Source organism: Halichoerus grypus, chromosome 4 (assembly GCF_964656455.1).
Source record: "Halichoerus grypus chromosome 4, mHalGry1.hap1.1, whole genome shotgun sequence".
Taxonomy (NCBI): Eukaryota; Metazoa; Chordata; class Mammalia; order Carnivora; family Phocidae; genus Halichoerus; species Halichoerus grypus.
This window is the reverse complement of record NC_135715.1, coordinates 118,552,216-118,571,740: the sequence shown is the minus strand read 5'-3', so window position 1 is coordinate 118,571,740 and position 19,525 is coordinate 118,552,216. Positions and strand designations below refer to the sequence as shown.

The window sequence follows — 19,525 nt, the reverse complement described above, 5'->3', positions numbered from 1 at the left end:
CTTGACAGAATGCATACATTTTTTATTAAAACACTTATCACCCTGTGATATTATCATTTACTTGTTGCCTCTCTCAGGCAGGACAATGTCTTATTTTACATTGAGTCTCCAGACCCCGCATGGGCCCGCCACAGTGCACGCACTCAATAAATAAGGTGTGGATCAGCATGGTAAACTCGAGAACCCTGATCTTCTACAGCTTCCATGAGACTGTTCTTAACCTCCCTGGCCATGCCACATCACTCTCCTTTTCCTGTTTTCTTCTTCTTTTTATTAATAAAAGATTTATTTATTTATTTATTTGAGAGAGAGAGAGAGAGAGAGAGAACGAGAGCACATGAGCAAGGGAAGGGGCAGTGGGAGAGGGAGAGAAGCAGACCCCCTTGCTGAGCACGGAGCCCGATGCAGAGCCCAACTCGGAGCTTCACGTGGGGCTCCATCTCACAACCCTGAGATCAGGACCTGAGCTGAAATCAAAAGTGAGAGGCTTAACCGACCTAGCCACCCAGACGCCCTTCTTCTGTTTAATTCTTCAGTGTATTCTTAAATGTGGGTACCGCCAAGCATCTACCTTCACCCCTCCAATCATTTTATGCAACAATTGTTCCTCCTATAGATGAGGGTGACCTCATCTACAGACTTGTTTTAAAGCAGGGACTTCCGAATTACAGTTTACAAAACAGTCAATGTTACGTAGAAAAAAAATACCAGAACTTCTATCTGTGGATGTTTTTCCATCTCAGCCTTTTAAGATTCCTAACATCATTGCACACAAAATTGCATAGGTATGTAACTCATTATAAACATATATAAAGTTGGTTACAAGTTCAAAATTTTATTAGAAATGTATTTTTACCGATAAGGTGTAAAATATAAAATAAAAAAATACCTGTTGCCTGCCAGGCAGTGGGGTAAAAGTCATAATCTCCCTTGCCAAATCTGTGCCTCCTGATGCATTCCCCAACTTAGTAAATAGCAACACTATTCACCAGCCACTCAAGATGGAAGATACGCTCTGCCTCCACAATGACCCACTTACCAAAGAGTCTGCTCTACGAACAGACCTTGATGCCTTTATCTTATAAACAGACCCCTCCTGCCCATTCAGACAGCCACAGCCTTAGTTCAGGCTCCTGCCTGGTAGTTGGGAAAGCATTCAACAGGTGTATCTCTGCCAGAGTGCTCCTTGGAAAACCTGATCAGCCACCATTTAAAAATCCTTCAATGATTTCTCAAAATTTACACCCAAGTTCATGTTCATTTCATGTCCTGTCCATCCCTGCAGCCTCGTGTCTCCCCCTCACGTGCCGAGAGAGAGCTCCCTATGGTTCCCTGAACACAGTAGGCATCACATACCTTTAGACATTCAGAATGACTGGTTTCTTACTGAATTGTCCTTCCCCTATTTTGCCTACTAAATCCTACTTGTTCTTTGAAAAGCAGCACAATATTCACTGCCAATGTTGTATGTCCATTATAGATCAATAAAACTGGCAGAAAAAGGTTGTGTAGTCGTTATCCAGTCAGAGCTAGCTTTCAACCAAATATACATAACTGAATGCAAAATACTGTCGAATCCTTGATCACAGTGTTTCATAAGTATATATTTATTCATGTTATTATATATAATGTCTTTTATAATGAATTTTATTTTGCACACTTTTATAATTGTGTCTTATATCCATAATTTTATAATTATATATATCTTTGGCCTAAAAACCTTTATGATGCTGTTTAAAAATTTGACTTACATGTAAGTAAGTACCTGAGAATAGAACCATCACTTATCTGGTACTGTGAAGTTCTATACCATTAGATGCTCAATGTAGATTAATGGAATAAATAAGTGAATGAGTGGCAAACTAAAGTGGAAAGTATTATCATAGTCAAAAACAGGACAGATATTTGTTTTGTTCAGTTTAAAAATTGATATAATTTGTACCCTTGAACTATATAAACCAGGCAAGGAGCTTAAATTTTTTACTATAACTTCTCCATTAGGAAAATAATCTAAAGTATTTATCACCCACTTTGCATAGTGTCCCTATACAAATTAATTAGACTGCTTTAAAAAATGCTTGGAGCTCCTTCATAAGAAACACTATGCACTGAGTCACCTGCAACATAAAACAAATATAACTTAGAAGTATCCTTCATGTGGTGGTTTTAGGTATATTTCCTAAATGTCATGTCATTGTACTCCTTTGAAAAAAAATAAGCATATTTAAAACTATAAAACAGGATTATAATTGAATCTGTTGTGCACCAAAAGAACATTTTTGAAGCTGTAATGGAAGTAATAAAGATCCACTAATAAAATGTGCAGTTTAAAAGCAATTTCTATTCAATTATCTCAATGAGTTCATATTTATGAACAAAATAACTTATTTGTGATTTACATAATATCTCATGGTCTCTTCTGTCCAAATACTTTTGTCTGTGACCAGGGGATTATTCAGATGTGATGGTTCTATTCCAATAATTCCCCATCAGGATAATAACGTGTCACTAAAAGGGTTCTTAAACTATTTTGGAAATTATCAAAATAGGAGAGAAATGGTCTTGAACAGGAGTCTTTAATAAGAGAAATGAAAAGCAGTAAGGTAGCAATACCAGGAAAATGGGAGATGCCACTGTGCAATGTTTCAGCATTACCATTTATTTCTCAAGCACTGGGATGAAACCCATGCCTGGAACCACTAATGAGTTCTCCTCCTCTCATCGGGAAAAAAAAGAAAAAAAGAAATGACACATTCTTGAGGACAGACCGAGCTCAGATTCCTTCAGACGACATTTTTGAATAAATCTTTAGATTCTCAGCAAAACTGACAATCCATAGTTTTGAGGGCCTGAACTAAACTTGAGAAAATATCTCTGTTCTTTAATCACCAGAAAACTCTGGAGAATTATAAACGTCAAATGACTCTCCTGAGGTCACTAAATGTATCCGCTAATCCTCCTAACAAATCAGCATTTCAACCAGCCTGAATTGCTTAGTGCCCAACTTATTTTTATGACCTCTGTGTAAAAAAAAAAAAAAAAAAGCAACAATTACCATTCCTTTAGGTGCCTTGCTGCCTGAAATAAAAGTCATTATACCTATCAAGATAATTAAAACACATAATAGCTCAAATATGTTGTTTTGTGTCATTTTTAAATGAGTGAATTTTTTTTTCTAGCAAGACAGGTGGGTGTTCAGCTCATGTTAACAGGATCATGTTTAACCGTTTAATTTAGCATCTGCTGCTTTTGTGGCCGACCCTGTGGGGAAAGATATTAAAGATGGGTCACATCTGCAGATAGTAACAGCCAATAAAGGCAGTCATGCTCTAAAAAGCAAAGATCTTCAGGCCACATTATGTGATGCTGGAATGTTAGCCATCATTTGTGATAGATCCAGAACACTTTAATTACTCTAGATCCATCTAAGAAATAATACTAATCTTGAAGAGCTAAAGCAAACCTACAGCAATCAAAGGTAATAGATTCTAACAGTGCCCTGTTGTTCCATTTTTCTGAATTCCGTAACTTTAGCTTTGGACAGTGTCATTCTATTTGTAATGCAAGATAGAAGGAAAAACAGGATTTAGAATTTTTGTCACGTGAAATGTTTCCCACTCAAGCCTATTGCTGTATATTTTATAGCAAGAATGACAAATCAAACCATTCTATTGCCAGCTCAATCAATTGAGGAAGAAATTTTATGTGAATAAACCCTGCATACACAGATAAGGTACACGCAAAAAAGCCCAGGAGGGGGCAACAAACTCACGAAACAGTAATAAAACAATGCTTCTGGCCAGCAGGTGGCGCTGCAATCCATCATTGTTAGCCAATTGGAGATTTTAGAACTACTTGAACAATCCTGTTTAGTTACCTCTAATTTCCTATCTGAATTTTTCCTGTCTTTGTTGGCGCATTATGTCATGCTGTGCCCAATTGTTTTCAGTCAGTAAAGAACTCGAAGGAAATTGTTACACCCACAAGACTTATTGATTAACTCTGCTAACAGTATCAACAGTCAATATTTCATAATAAACATGTTATCAACCCTGCGGGTTATTTTAAAAAGCCATTTAACTTTGGAAAATATCTATTTTCGAGTTCATAAAAAGAATCCTATTTAAATGTGAAAATGTGTGAAATAGCAACACTTTCTTGTAAAGTTAGGCTAAATGGGTCTCTAATGGTCTTAGGAGCCCTGGACCCGACAAGCTCACCTTTTACCTCCTAAGTATATGTCTTAGGAACACTTATAGACATAAGCAATTTCTCATATATAGAATGACATAATTAAAAGAAATTGAAGAAACATAAGTTATTTATTGCAAGGATGAAAATCACCTAGCCAACATATGAGTCTTATACACCCTTATATACCCAAGGCAGAAATCACTAGCCAATTACAGAACTGTATTGCACTGAGTCAATATAAGTCTCTTTTTTTAATGAGCTCTCACTTCAGATGATACCAACTGGCCATCTCTAGGAATAAGAAAAATAAGGCTCAGCGTATTATCACCAAAATGGCCACATAGGAGACCCCAGCCTCCATTCTCCTACAAAGATCAACAATTAGACAGCTATCAAAAAAACAAAAACAGAGGGATGCCAGGGTGGCTCAGTCAGTTAAGCATCCAACTCTTGATTTCAGCTCAGGTCATGACCTCAGGGTCCTGAGATCAAGCCCCGTGTCAGTCTCTGAGCTCAGCAGGGGGTCTGCTTGAGATTCTCTCTACCTCTGCCCCTTCCCACCGCACCCCACCCAGCTCACTTGCTCCCAAAAAAAAAAAAAAAGAAAAAGAAAAAAGAAAAAAACATTTTTGCAAGAGCTCTAGAGTCCACTTAAGAAACTTGAGCACCACAGTAGAACAAAAAAACCAAGAATAGCCACACAAGAATAGAAGTAAGACAGCTTCATTCTCCTCCATCATCCCATCTCCCAAACTGGCATTGCTCAGCAACTTCAGTGAACTTCCCAGCTAGAAAGAGTTCCCCTCGATGGGAAAGGAAGAGCAAGATGAGTAGCCAGCTTGCCTAGCCTTTTGGGGCACCACACAAAGGTACTGCTTCCATTTCCCCTAACCCAGACTGGCAAAGCTGAGGCATACAGAGACAACCAGGAACAAGAAAGAGAAGAAGGGGACACCATGCAGCAAAAGTGATCATGGTTCACCACGACCTGCTCTGCAGGCAAATCCAACAGCTTTCGCTGCTGAGGAAACCAATGGCCAATTGCCTTCATGGATCCCTTGCAAATTTCACCAGGTTTTCACCCCACAAGCATTCACGTTCACTAACGCCAGCCTCCTGAGTGCCCACTACCTCCCCAGCCCACTCTCCCTGGAGCCTAGGAACTGAACCTACAGCCAGCCCAGGCCAGTGCAGCTATGGCAGAGTAAGACACCAGCCTAAGCACCCTGGCTGACCCGCACCATCGTGCACATGCTTAGGGCCAGCCCTTCTAGCTATGCACTTGCATGCCACTGGCCGGACATCCATCACGGGCCTATACTGCAGTGGGCACGTCCGGGGGAGGCTGTACGGCCACAGGAGATCACGCCAACAGCCAGGGCCTGTGCCGCTGCTTATGGGCTCAGGTCAGGCCGTCTGTGTCCGTGGCCTGTGCCACTGTACTCACCTGCAGCTAGTCCCTCCAACTGTGCACATGCACACCCCCAGCCCAAACCCTAGCACCAGCCTCCGCTGCCATGCATCCTTGGTGAGATGCAGCAGCCACAGGAGTGCACGCCAATAGGCAGGGCCCCTGCAGCTGCCTGTGAGTCCACAGTTGACTTCGCTACCTGCCCCCACCATTGTATGAGTGTCCACAACGGGCCCCACGACACAGGCACCGGCAGCTAGGTATGCGCTCTAGCCACCAGTCTCAGGAGAAGAGAGTAGAAAGAATGTCTCATGACATAATGGCTAAGAATTTCCCAAACCCAGGGAAAGATTTGGACATCCAAGTACAAGAATCCAATAGGTCGCCCAAGATTTCAATACAAAATGATGTTCTCTAAGACCCACTATAATAAGACTGTCTAAAATCAAAGACAAGGAGAGAACTTTAAATGCAGCAACAGAAAAACAATTTCTCTCATATGAGGGAATTCCCATAAGGTTACAAGCAGATTTCTCAGCACAGAACTTGGCAGGCCAGGAAACAAAGGGATGATGTATTCAAATTGCTGAAAGAAAGAAACCCGCAGCCGAGAATACTTAACCCGGCAAAGCTGTCCTTCACAAATGAAGATGACATAATGACTTTCCCAAACAAACAAAAGCTGAGGGATTTCATCACCACTAGCCCTGCCTTACGTGAAATGCTGAAAGGGGTTCTTCAAGCTGAAATGAAGGGACACTAATCAGTAACATGTAAACGTATGAAAATACACAACTCACTGGTAAGGTAAGCATAGAGTCAGATTCAGAATACTCTAATACTGTCATATGATGGTGTACTGGCCACTTAAATCTACTCAAAAGGTTAAAGGATGGAAATAGTAAAAATAGCTAAAACTCCAATAAATTGTTCATGAATACATTACAGAAAAGATGTAAATTGTGATTTCAAAAACATAAAAGCAGAGAGAAGGGTAGAGATTTGTATGCCATTAAAGTTAAATTGTTAGTGTAAAATAGACTGTCATATCTATAATATATACCAATAAAATAGACTGGATTGATGTATTAAGAAAAACAAACAAAAACCAAACTGTAGGCCCCAACTCTATGCAGCCTACAAGAGAATCACTTCAGCTTTAAGGACTCCTATAGGCTCAAAATGAAGGAATGGAGAAAGACATTTCATGCAAGTAGAAACCAAAAGAGAGCAGGAGTAGCTATATTTATATCAGACAAAGGAGACTTAAAAATAATGAGAAACAAAGTCATCATATAATGATAAAGGGGACAGTTCATCAAGAAGATATATCAAAAATATATATACATGCAATATCAGAGCACCTAACCATATTAAGCAAATACTAACAGATATGAAAAGAGAAATAGATGATGCAATAATAGTAGAGGCCTTCAATACCCCACTTTTGTGAATGAATAGATCCCATAGCCAGAACATTAAGAAGGAAACATTAGAACTGAACCACACTTCAGGTCAAACGGACCTAACAGGCATATACAGAACATTCCACCCAACAGAATCAGAATACACTTTCTTCTCAAGTGGACACAGAACATTCTCCAGGATCGATCATATGTTAGGACATGAACTAGGCCTTAGGACATTTAAGATTGAAATCACAGCATATCTTTATCGGCTACAATGAGATGAGACCAGAAGTCGTAATGTAGGAAAGTTGGAAAATTCACACATATTAAACAACACGCTCTTCAACAACCAATGGGTCAAAGAAGAAATCAAAAGAGAAATTTTAAAACTATCTTGAATCAAAAGAAAATGGAAGCACAATATGCCAAAATTTATGGGATGCAGCAAAAACAGTTCAAAGAGGAGGAGTTCCTCAGGATAAATACCTACATTAAGAAACAGAATTGGGTTCAAAATGGAAGTGGGTAAGAAGATCCTAAACTTACTCCCTCCCATAGATACAACAAATATATAATTAGATATGGAATAATTTCCTCAGAAAAAAAGACCAGAAAACTGGGGAAACAAGGCCTCCACAAAAAAAGGACAGCATTGAGACAGGAGAGGCAGAGACACCATCTCTCCAGAAGCACCCCACCTGAGGTGCAGCAATCCGCAATCAGGAAGGATCTCAAAAATTTAGAATTTTTCCCTGAGGAGTGAAGGGTTTGTGCTCTGCATCAGGCACCCCGACCCTTAGATCCTGCATGGAGAGTGGAGCCCTGTAAATACCAGGCTTTGAAAAACAATAAGAATTACATTCAGGAAAACTATATAACTGTAGGAAAAGGAGAACCTGCTCTAAAGGGCTCATGAACAGATTCACTTACCCTGGGACCCAGCACAAAAACACCAATTTGAAAAGCACCTAGACCATATGTAAAGGAGACCCACCTTAAGTACCTGCCAGAGGGGCAGGAAACCATTAGGACTTTCCCCAGGGATGGAGTTATGGGCAGGTGCCATATTTGTGACTTTCTACCTGGCCAAGCTCCATGCCTGCAGCACCACTTTGGAGCTATCTCATCTGTCTGCTAGAGCTGGTGGGTGCACCCAGCTGAGAACTCCATAAATCTCACATTGCAACTGCTTTCTGACGGCCCATCCTCTTGCCACAATCGCAGCCACAGATCAGACAGAGGACCAGCCCCGCCCACCCCCACTCCCCAGCCACGGCACCAGCGTGTGTGAGCAGGCTTGCCTGTGTGTAATGGACTTTTATTCAACCATGAGAAAGAAGGAAATTCTAACATTTGCAACAACATGGATGGACTTTGAGGGCATTATGTTAAGTGAAACAAATCAGACAGAGAAAGACAAATAAGCTATGATCTCACTTATATATGAAATCTAAAAAAGCTGAATTCCTGGGGTGGGGGGCAGGGGGAAGACAAGAATGGTGGTTACCAGGAGCTGGGGGATGGGAAAAATGGAGAGATGTTGGTCAAAGGATACAAATTTCCAGTTACAGGATGAATAAGTTCTGGAGATCTAATGTGCAACACAGTGTTTATAGTTAATATTGCTATATTATATACAGTTTATGTGACTATAAGTTAAAATATTGTATTTTGCAGGTTGTTAAGAAAGTAGATCCTAATCACTCTCACCACAAAAAAGAAATGCAATGTTGTGGAGGTGTTAGCTGACACTAAGGCGGTAATAATTTTGCAATGTATATCAAAGCCACACATTATACACCTTCAAGTTATACAACATTATATGTCCATTTTACCTCAGTAAAGGGGGGGAGGGGAAAGAGGTCCATACATGTTAGTGTTGTTCTAGAAACCATTAAATACTTACAGAGCCAAAACTAGAATAACAATTTTACAATTTAAAATAATAACCTTTCCCCAACACTAGGAACTCATACAAACCTTTAATTTTATAGTTTTGGTTAACTAGAATACAAAGAAGCAAAAACCTGCCAGGGATTATAAAGTAAGTAGGTAGCAGATATGATTCAAACCCATGTATTGTGACACTCAATTTTCTCAATACATTTTTTATTTCAATTTCAGAAACAGGACTTTTTCTGTTTGGTCACTCAGTGTCATTCTCAACAACTGTTATATCTTCTATATACGTTTCAGGAACACGGCCAGGCATTAAGTATAGCTTGATGAGAGAAACAAATATAGTCCTTCCCATCAAGGAGCATACACTTAGTGCAGACACTAAGATTCTAATTATGATAAGGGCTACAAGGAAAAAAACTATGATAAAGAATACTAAGAGTGTACACTGAGATAGGTGAGAGAACATGTCCAAATTAAGGAGGAACAAAGGAACAAAGCTGGAAAAGATGAAAAGAACCACTCAGGGCAAGAGTACAAGGTCTGTGTGTTGGGCAGAGATCTGGAAATGGATGCAGTACGTTCCAGAGAGAGCACGCATGTGTGACTGACCTAAGGCACCATCATGCTTTCTCATGACTGTAATGAGTGCATTCATTTCTGTCAAGAATAACTTTTTTAATGATGTGTTCTCAGTGCATCAAAGCAAGGGTTTCATGACATCCATATATCTTATTACCAGTGATGGTTACTGTGATCACTTTAAGTTGCTGTGTACTGGGTTACTCTAACGTAAATTTAATATTTTCCTTCTGTAGTTGGTAAGTATCTTGGGGATTACACACATCCTGTTTCTCTTCAACCTTTGCCCACTAATTTGCCTCCATTGGTGGATCTTGCCTGCAATGGTTGTTACTGGTAGTATCTCTATTTCCTTTTTCCTTTTACATTTATTGATTGAAATTCTACCGTGAGATAGAGCTATCTCTTATCTTCCATGTATTTATTTATTCATTTATTTATATGGATAAGGATTCATGAATTTGTTTTATGGGTTAAAATTCATAAAATTGTCATGAGTTATTTTGTTGCTCAAATTGTTCCAGCTTTGGTCGTTACTTCCTTCAGTTTTGTCCCCTGTGTTGTTTCAACAAAATTCTTCTTTGTTGTTGTTGTTGATCATTTCTTTGTTTTCTGGCATGACAATGGGTTCCAGGCTCATATTATTTTTCTTATCCCAGCCCTGAAACCAACCACTTCTACTAGAAGCTCTGATTTTCTTTTATTGGATAAGTAATTCTTAACTCAGAGTGCATATTAGATTCACCTGTGGGCTTTTGCAACCACTCAAGACCTATTGAATCTGAATTTCTAAAGATGTAGTCTAGATACTTGAATTTTTAAAAAGCCATACAAATAAGCATATACATTTTCATGGTTGAGAGTCAGTGCTCTAAAAGGCAAGGAGAGCATCTGCTATTTTTATGACGTGATAAAGAATGAAGTTGGAAATGTTCAAAGATTTACCCATCCACTACAAGTAGCCCGCTGGCAAAGAATCCCACAATAATAAACCCAATATAACTCCTTTTCTACATTCTCCCAGCCTCTTATCCAGATCAACTACTAGTCTCTTCTGACCTAGAATCAAAGCCTCGGCGGAGAAAGATGCTAAGAACCGAAGATAAAAGAATAATTACTAACTTAAAAAATAAAGAACTGAGAAGGGGGCACAAGGTAAGGTAAAACTAAACCCCATAGGAGAGAAAGCTGTTGATTGTGAGAAGACAAAAGAGCCCCAACTGAGTACTGGGTATGAAAGAAAATTGGGAAAGAGTAAGGAGAATCTAGAAGTATTTTGGTGGGCCCTGAATTTGATCCTTTGTTATGTTCTTCCATAGAACTGAGTAAAGAATAAAATTCATGTTGGGGGGCCTGGGTGGCATAGTCAGTTGGGCCTTGGACTCTTGGTTTCAGCTCAGGTCCTGATCTCGGGGTCATGAGATCAAGCCGTGTGTGGGGACTCCAAGCTCAGTGCAGAGTCTGCTTGAGAATATCTCTCTCTCTCCCCCTACCCTTTCCAGTCATGCTCTATCTAGAAATAAATAAATAAATCCTTAAAAAAAAGAATAAAATTCATGTTTATTTAAGTTATTTAACAATTTCTCAAACATAAAAGGGACTCAATGCATGCACCCTTACTACAGTTTTCTAGTATGTTCACTTTCTGTCTTTTCTCATATGGCTATTTCACATCTCCTTTCACTTCAAATATCTTATATCCACCCATCCCCCAACCGATGCCCTCTCTTCATATTTCATTGAGAAAATAGAAGCAATAAAATGAGAAATTCCCTTCTCTGCCCCGCACCTTACTTGCAATCTACCCAAAGTTATATTCACACTTCTCTTTCCATCCTGTTACCATGAATAAAGCGTCTCTATTCCCATTAAAGGCCAACACTCATCCTTCTCCATCCCCCAACGTGCTACAAATTTCCCAACTCCTAAATGACTAGGTCTCTGCCTTCAGACCCTTTGCCTCCTTAATCCATTTAGCCAAATTAATCATCCAGTGAAATAAATCACTTTTTCATTCTACCAGTATTTACTGAGGATTTATCATATACATCAGACACTGAGAATACATTGTCCAAAAAAATAAGCCAGCTACATTTAGCAGTTCCAGTCTAAATTGCACAGACAGATAAAGAAATGGTTGGAATACCATGCTATAATATAATACTGGTACATATCTAGTCAGAAGTAGCATAGAGGAATGAGAATTTTTGCCCTCAACCACTCTATTTCAAGTCATTATCACTTCCTTGGACTAAAATAAAACAGTGTCATAATTAGTCTTTCTCTTACGGTCACCCCAAGCCCACAGTTCTTTCTGCACACAGTAGCCAAAGTGATTCCTCAAAAAAAAAAAATGAATTTAATCACGCAATCGCTGTCAAGGCCTGTTGGCAGAATACAAGCAAGGCCCCTTAACAAGCCTACCGGGGTCACAGTGACTTGGCGCCTATCAATCCGTCCAGCCTCTTGCTTCCCACCAAAATGAGCCCTTTTAATTTCTCAGACACTCCTTTTTCTCTCTCATCTTAGGATTTCTGAATGTAAAATATGATCCTCTTTACAGAAAATATCTTCTTTATCCATTTGTCCCGCTAACTCCTTATCAGTATGTAAATTAATTCAAGCTGCCAAGTTTTCCCTAAGTCCCCTAGATGAAGTACATGGGGCACCCGCATCAGGTGGTCCCACAGGATCATGTACCTTGCATAGCCCCTATCATACTTTAGAACTTCCATTCATTACCAACCTGACTTTTTCACCAAACGAGGTTCTAAGAAGGCATAGACTATCGTGCTTACCATTGTTACCTTAGTGTCTATCCTGGTGTTTGATACATGACTGTTGCTCAGCAAATATTTGTTCACTAAATGAACAATCAGAACTGTTCATCGCTTGCTTGTGGTGAAAAGATGGGTAAATATTTCTAGGAATTTTGCAGCTAGAAGAAGACTTACATCGCGAAGGGACGAGCAAGTGCAGAGCACAGAGGCCCCAGGTAGCAGTGCATGTTTGGGGACTGCCAGGGACTCCCTGCTGTGGGAACAGAGTGCGCTAGGTCAGAAAAGTGGGGACATCTGGCTGGAAAGAAAATGGACCAGAATAAAATGGTCTCTATGATCTATTAAGCAATTGACACTTCAGAATATACCTTATAGGAAGTCCTGGAAGGGTTTAAACCTCTTTAATTTTGGTAATAAAGAAAAGATAGTAAACCAGCTTGGGCTACGGTATTCCTTCCCCAATACTCAACCTGGAAATGGACCCCCAAAAATGGGAAGGATGATGGATCCTAGAGTGATATTTACCATATAACCATAACACTTAGAAACTCTCAGGTCTTCAGGGGGTTAGGAGTGGGGTAATAAAAGATTTGGAACTCTGGGAGAAGGCCAGGAGCCACAGGCCAGGAAGGCAAAAGCATCCCATCTGTGTGCTTTTCTTTTCCCACGTTGCCCTGGCCTGATTACTGACCAGGATTTGGGGGGCAGGAAGGCAGCCTTCTGCTAGAGGCTGCAGGATCCTTGCAGGCATCCAATAGCATGGCGTAAGTAACCAATAACATAAAGAAACAGGCATCTGAGTGCTCCTCATCCTGAGTCCTTTACAAATCCTCGGGCAACGGCAACATGAGTGGTGGCCCTAGTAAGTTCTCTGGGAATGAGGGGTGGTGAAGGATGAGAAGGAAAGGGAGAAAAAGGATGGTTTGAACTAGACTCTAACTCTAGAAGTGCTCATCCATGAACTTCATCCCCAACCTCCCAACTCTCCTGGAGGAGCAGAAGCCAGGGCCCAGGCTTTCACCCCACCCTCAAAGTTAGCGTGTTATTAGCAAGAAGTGGCTGATAGGTATGGCCAGCCACTGCAAGTGTCACATTAAGAACTGGAACAGAAGTAGCAGAACTGTGCAACAAAGAAAGTAAGATCACAAAATCACCATTCGCTTTCAGAGACAGGGAAGACGCAAGTAAGATAAAGAAGGAACATGAAGTCTGACAAACAGCCAATTGGTGATGGTGGGCTTGAAAAATATCTTTGCTGCAATAAGGAACTCAGTGCATATGTTTTAAAAAAAAAAAAAGATTTACTAGACCTAAAAAATGATTTCATAAGCTGGAAGATTAGGGCGAGGAAGTCTTCAAGAAAGAATGAACAAAAGATAAAAGGGAGGAAATAATGGAGATAAGATATATGAGAATTTAATAAAAATGTCAACCTAAGAATTCCACAATGAGAACAAAAAACAAACAGGATTATTTGAAGAAATAATGAAAAAGAATTCAACAGAATTAGAGAAAAATAAAATCTCAAATTAGAAGTAATGCAAGGTTATAAATATCCCTTAGAAAACAGAACCTGACGAAAATCTTACAGGCTAAAGATGTTTTGGAAACTGCAAGAGTAATTGAAAAAGGGAAGTGAAACAAAGAAAGAGGGAAGCAAATATAAGGTGGTGTGTTTCCAGGTTCACCACCACTTTACAAAGTAAATCACAGCTGGGTGCTCAGTTGTATGCATACGAGAGAGAGCATGGGTCTGGGGGAATAGGATTTATCTGCCAACACTTCCCATCTTCTGTCCTTCATTGGTCAAAGTTGTCCTCATAAGGTGTTAACTTCCCCGAACCTCTGATTTGTGTTATGTATCCCTCCCACCCTCCAACTGGCTGCCTCTCCAACAGCTAGAAGCCGACCCCCACACTTCTGGGCTTCCCCTGAACAAGCCAGTAATGGGAAAGCTCAGAGCCTCCCTGAGTCTGGTCAGACCTACCCTGAGCAGTGAAGCCACAGCAGTTGGCATAATCAAGGCTGCGCTGAAGCCATGGCCTTCATCAGGGGAATGTGAGACAGCCATCAGCCTTGCTGGAGCCCAGACCCTCCATTAAGCAAGTGGCCAAAGACTGGGGACAGGAGAGACCAAGCAAACCTGGGGAGGTCCGCTAATTCGATCTACTGCAAATGCAAAACTGAATAAAAGACATCCTCTCCATGACCCTACCCCTCGTCCCTGTCAAATAAAATGTACCCTTTTCAAAATAACAAAAGGAAATAAAGCTTCTGTCCACACAAAAACCTGCATATGGAAGTATATAGCAGCTTTATTCATAATAATTGCCTGAACTTGGGAGCAACCAAAATGTCTTTTAGTAGGTAAATGGATAAACTGGTACATCCAGACAATATAATATTATTTAGCACTAAAAAGAGATGAGCTATCAAGCCATGAAAAAATATGGAGGAAACTTAAATGCATATTGCTAACTGAAAGAAGCCACTCTGAAAAGGCAAAACTATGGAGACAGTAAAAGGATCAGTGGTTGCCAGAGACAAGTGGAGGAGGAGTGATGAACAGGTAAAGCACAAAGGATTCTTAGGTGAGTACATGTCATTGTACATTTGCCCAAACCCTCAGAATGTACACCACCAAAAGTGAGCCATAACGTAAACTCTGGACTTTGGATGATAATGATGTGTCAATGAAGGTTCATGAGTTAAAACAAATATATCACTCTGCTGAAGGATGGTAATAGTGGGGGAGGTTGTACATGTGTGGGGGCAGAGGGTGTATGGGAAATCTGTCCCTTCCGGTACATGTTGCTGTGACCCTAAAATTTCTCTAAAATCTATTGAAACACACATAAGCACGCGCACACACACACACAAACACACCTGAAAGCTTCCAAAGAAAAAGATCAGTTATAAAGGAAAGTGTCACCAGATTTATCGACAACAGCACTGGATACAAGAGGCTAATGGAGTATTCTCTTCATAGCTTTGAAGGAAAAGAACTTTGAACTTAGATCTTTATGTAGAGTTAAAATTTCCCTCAAAAGTTAAATGAAGATATTCTCTGGAGTATAAGGTTTTGGGTAATTTACAAAGTAAATGGTCTTTGAAAACAATTTTTACTCTAGCAATCAGAAAAGATCATCCAGGAGTAAGAAATAGATATAGAAAGTAAAAGAGTAACAATAAAGTGTGTTGTTGTCTAGATAAATCATGACCAATGGAAAAATAAATAAATCCAAAACTCAGGCAGTGAACTGACAAAGAGGGTAGGAAATAAAGGGGGTGAGAGGAAACATGGGGAAATATTAGATACATTCATCTCCTTGGTTGTGGTCATGGTGTCATGGGTATATACTCATCACCAAAATCACTGAATTGTATACATTAAACATGTACAGCCTTTTACACGTCAATCATAATCAAGTGGTTTTCAGAAAAAGAAGAGGGTAGGAGCAAGTTACCTGAGGGAAGTGAAAATTGGCTCAGATTATCTTCTTTTTTTTTTTTTTAAAGATTTTATTTATATATTTGACAGAGAGAGACACAGCGAGAGAGGGAACACAAGCAGGGGGAGCGGGAGAGGGAGAAGCAGGCTTCCCGCAGAGCAGGGAGCCCGATGCGGGGCTCGATCCCAGGACCCTTGGATCATGACCTGAGCTGAAGGCAGACGCTTAACGACTGAGCCACCCAGGCGCCCCTCAGATTATCTTCTTATTCACTAGATACAGATATTGATAAGCTTAGATACTAACAAAGAAAAACAAGCAAAGTTTTGGTCTGAGTAATTTAGGGATAACCACAGATGATACATTTGAAAGTATAGCTTCCAAAGAAGCAGAAGAATTTGATTTGTTCAAGGGAATGAGGAAGGAAAAAAAAAAAAGAATTATGGAAAATAAAATTCCCTGAATAGGATGACAAAATTAACTTCTAGGAAGGAAGCAATTTCAATAAATATCAATCTGTAAAAATAAATAAGATTCAGAAACTCTCAAATTGGAAGAAGAAAAGGACCAGGAAGATGTTGTCTGTGAGAAATATATTTAACCCCAAAGGATACAGAGAAACTAAAAACAGAGCAAACGGAAATGTATTTATCCAATTATTTAGCTCTATCACTATGAACTCAATGGATATTTATTTTATCCTATGGATTAAAATTCAGTCCTATGTCTGGGGCTCTGGCATCCCACATTTTATTTCTTTGAGATTTTCTCAAGATCGTAGAAAATTTTTTAAATTAGCAAATAACATATGTTGAAAATTATTAGTTAATATTACAGAGGCCTGCTGCTGCAGAAACCTAATATAGATCATATGGAGACCAAATGTTCAAACAACATTGGAGTAAACTCTGCTGGGCAGAAAACAGTTTTACTCCTTTGCCAGGCATCTGTTTTTCTCTCCCCAAAGGCAAATTAAAAATGAGTAATAGTTGTCATAATAATAATCATTTTTTGCTCCTCACAGGCAAGTTAAAAATGAGTAATCATCATCATCATCATCATCACGGCTAACATTTGACTGCATGTTCTTAATACATGCCAGGTGTGATCCTAAGTCTTACCAGGTATTAACTCATTTCCTCTGCACGGTAACCCTAGGGGACAGATGCTGATATTCTCCCAATTTTATAGATGAGGAAGTCAAAACACCAAGGCGTTCATACCACAAAGTTAGTAAGTAAAGGAGCTGTGACTGGAATATAAACAATCAGGCTCCAGAGCTTATGCTCTTTACCATCATTACATATTGCTGCCATCCATAAATTTACAAATACTGCTTTTATTCTCATCTGGTGGAAAAACTCAGTAGCCCTCTCAAGTAGTGCTTTTTTTTTTTTTCCCCACAGATTTTGTTCATCCTGCCTAAAAGTTAGGTAGGTGTTCTTTACGTCCCTACATCGTTCCTTCCAAACTATAGAACCCTTTTCTTCCCTAAAAACCCAGTTTTGAAGCTCAAACCATCAGTCCTCACCACATGCTGCTTTGCTTTAAGGCAGTCAGCTACAGATCGTAGGGTCCTCCTCCTTTCCATAATGACTGAGACCTGGATCACTGGCATTCTCTCCAAAACTCCTGCTGTGGGTTTAAGTGGTTTCAGGATCCTTATAGATAATCCTGACGATTCCCTGGACTCTCAGTTTGGTTCCTCCACTCCTCCAACAACCCTATCCCCACCATATCTCAGCCCCCTCATCCTCTCCTACAGTAGGTCATACAGAGATTACCAATAACTGCATCTCCTTTTATTCCCAGGAATGCATACTACTTTATTTACACGTTTTAAATTTAAAATTTGAAAAAAAAAACCCTATTATAGCAAGCAATTGATTTCACATCTCCTTCATAAATTCACATTCAAGTAATTTCTTTCCAGCATACTAATTTTAGTACCCAGACTCCAATTAGCCCTCAACCCCAGTGGGACCCAATTTATTTTATCTGACCACCTAGTCGCGCCGCTCCATCTCCCCTGTCTTAGCTTCTCTGTTACCAATGTGGCACTACATAGTTCAAAATTATAAACACTTTCTTGTATTCACTCAGAAAACTCATGCTCTTAACTCTGTTTTGTTGTATGCATTTGGTAAGAACCCAACTCTGGTAAAAATCAACTCTCTTATTCACTTCATTTACTCTGAACGTCTACTCACACAGCTGACCGGTGGCTAGTGAAAATATACAACCGTGATAACTGGCTTATATTTAATTTCATGACCACTGATCTCATGTGGTCCTGGTCCATTCATTTTCCCTCTCTCCTAGAATTATGATACTCTCTTGCCTCAGATATCTAACACATTCTCCTTTTTGGCTTTCTATTTCATTGAGACAAAAGAAATACCAAAGTTCCTCCTCTACACTCAAGGACATTCTTTCAGAAATTTCTCCTTTTGTCCTGCCTCACCAATTTCTTCCTTTCTGCCAAATCATTCCCATCAGCATGTAAACATACTTTAATAGCTCCTATCAAAAGAGGAAGGAGGGAAGGAAGGAAGGGAGAAAGGAAGGAAGGAAGGAAGGAAGGAAGGAAGGAAGGAAGGAAGGAAGGAGGGGGAGGCAGGTGTGGGGAAGAGGGAGAGCTTTTATCTTTACCTCTCCAGTGAGTCTGCTCGGGCCCTCGTTGCTACAAACCACAGTGGTCAATTCTCCCCTCTCCCCAGTATTTGACTGGTCATCCTCGCCTGCTTGAAACATGTTCCAGTTGAAATCTGTAGCACAGATCTCTTGTCTGCCTCTTGCCTCACTGACCACACTGTTTCCGTTTCCTCTGCTGATACACTCCACTCCCTCCGGCTTCTAGACCAGTGGTTTTCAATTTGGGATGCATGTAAGAATCACCTGTTGCCATTATGACCACGTGGGAGAACTTAGAGGTTATCATGCTAAGTGAATTAAGTCAGAGAAAGACCTATGAAAGACCTTATCAAATACCATATGATTTCACTTAGATGTGGAATCTAAAAAATAAAATAAATAAATAAAACAAGCAAAGCAGAAACAGACCCATAAATACAGAGAACAATTTGTTGGTTGTCAGAAGAGAGGGGGTTGAGGGGCTGGGCAAAATCAGTGAAGGGGAATTGGGGCACAGGCTTCCAGGTACAGAACGAATGCACGGTGGGGAGAAAGGGAACAGCCTGGGGAATATAGTCAATGGTACTGTAGTACCAGTGTATGGGGACTGCTGGTCGCTACTCTTGTGGTGAGCACAGCATAATGTATATTTATGTATATGTATATATAGTTGTTGAATCACTATGTTGTACACCTGAAACTAATGTAACTCTGTGTCAGTGATACTTCAATAAAAAAAAAAGAAGAATCATCTAGTGAACTTTTAAAATGCATTAATGCCCAGGTCTCAACTAATTAAATCAGAATCTCTGGGGGCAAGGTGAGAGGTTTAGGCAATTTTGTTAAACATCCCGGGGTGATTCTAATGCGCAGCCAGGATGAGAAGTACGGCTGTGAACACAGGAGGGCCGCATGGCTTGTCTCAGATCTTGAACCTTTTCCAGCTGCACTTCCCTAGGTGATCCCATCCAATCTCTCAGCTTCAGATACCTCAACACCTGGTACCTTCTAAATGTATGTCTTCAGCCTACACCTTTCTCCTGAACTCTGGAATTCCATTGGTAACTCTCTGTTGTCACCTCCTTTGGGATGTATAATTTCGTTTCCAAAGTTAACATGTCCTTCTGCTTTCATCCCCATCTCAGTAACTAGCAATTCTATCTC

At 40.0% G+C, this 19,525-nt stretch overlaps 1 long non-coding RNA gene across 1 annotated transcript in view; it reads right to left on the bottom strand.

Annotated features, from left to right (window-relative positions):
* Positions 1–18,527, bottom strand: part of LOC144381500 (uncharacterized) — a 211,008-nt gene extending 192,481 nt beyond the window's left edge. Inside the window, exon 1 of the long non-coding RNA XR_013446753.1 lies at positions 18,380–18,527. This is a non-coding gene — a long non-coding RNA (uncharacterized LOC144381500). The remainder of the gene's footprint in view (positions 1–18,379) is intronic.
* Between the last annotated feature and the right edge of the window lie 998 nt (positions 18,528–19,525).